Source organism: Nuphar pumila, chromosome 7 (genome assembly GCF_984573655.1).
Source record: "Nuphar pumila chromosome 7, dmNupPumi1.hap1.1, whole genome shotgun sequence".
Taxonomy (NCBI): Eukaryota; Viridiplantae; Streptophyta; class Magnoliopsida; order Nymphaeales; family Nymphaeaceae; genus Nuphar; species Nuphar pumila.
The window spans coordinates 73,315,026-73,315,909 of NC_143255.1; the positions used below are offsets into that span (position 1 = coordinate 73,315,026).

Genomic DNA, 884 nt, shown 5'->3' on the forward strand with positions numbered 1-884 from the left:
TTGCTTACATCTGGTCTTAGTACTAGTGTATGTAGGGTCGACGAGGTCTAGGAACCCCATTACACCCATTTGTTGACAACCCAAAGAGAATTTTACATTCTCATCGAAGTTCGGCAACAATGGCTGACATGGATCCTCCACCTCCACCCCCAGTTCTTTCACGCCCTCTACGGGAATACTTCATTCCCATAGACTATGTTCAGGCATCCTGCATTCGGCGACCCGATGTAGGAGCGCCACATTATGAGATTAAGGCCAGCATTATTCAAATGCTTCCATCCTTTTATGGCCTTAGTCATGAGGATCCCTACCGACACTTAGATGAATTCCTCGAAATCTGTTCTACTGTTAAGATACAGAATTTTGATGATGATGCGTTGAGGTTGACTCTATTCCCCTTTTCATTGAAGGACAAAGCCAAGTATTGGCTAAAGTCCTTAGATTCTGTAGAAATAGAGTACTGGGATCAGTTGCAACAGGAGTTTCTTCGGAAATACTTTCCCATTGGTCGCACGAACCAATATCGTAGAGCCATCACTAGCTTTTCAGAGCTAGATGGTGAGCGCTTTCATGAGACCTGGGAGAGAATGAAGGATCTCCTCAGGAAATGTCCCCATCATCAGGTGCCAAAATGACAACTGGTGCAGAGCTTTTATGATGGATTGTCTGACAAGAATCGTCAGATGATCGACTCTTCATGTGGAGGGACATTCATGCTGAAGAGCGAGGACGAAGCATGGAGACTATTTGATACATTGGCCGAGAATTCTCTCCACCATGCTTCGAGCTCTCATTCTGATAGAGCCACACCCAGCATTCAGAAGAAAGCTGGTGTTCTTGAAGTTGGTCCATCTACTGCACTACAGTGCAAGGTAGACATGATT

General features: G+C 45.1%; 1 non-coding gene across 1 annotated transcript; it reads right to left on the reverse strand.

Moving 5' to 3' along the window:
* Nucleotides 1-522: 522 nt before the first annotated feature.
* On the reverse strand, nucleotides 523-625 carry LOC149832391 (small nucleolar RNA R71). Its single transcript, XR_016433455.1, has one exon. It is a non-coding gene; the product is annotated as a small nucleolar RNA R71 (small nucleolar RNA).
* Nucleotides 626-884: the final 259 nt, after the last annotated feature.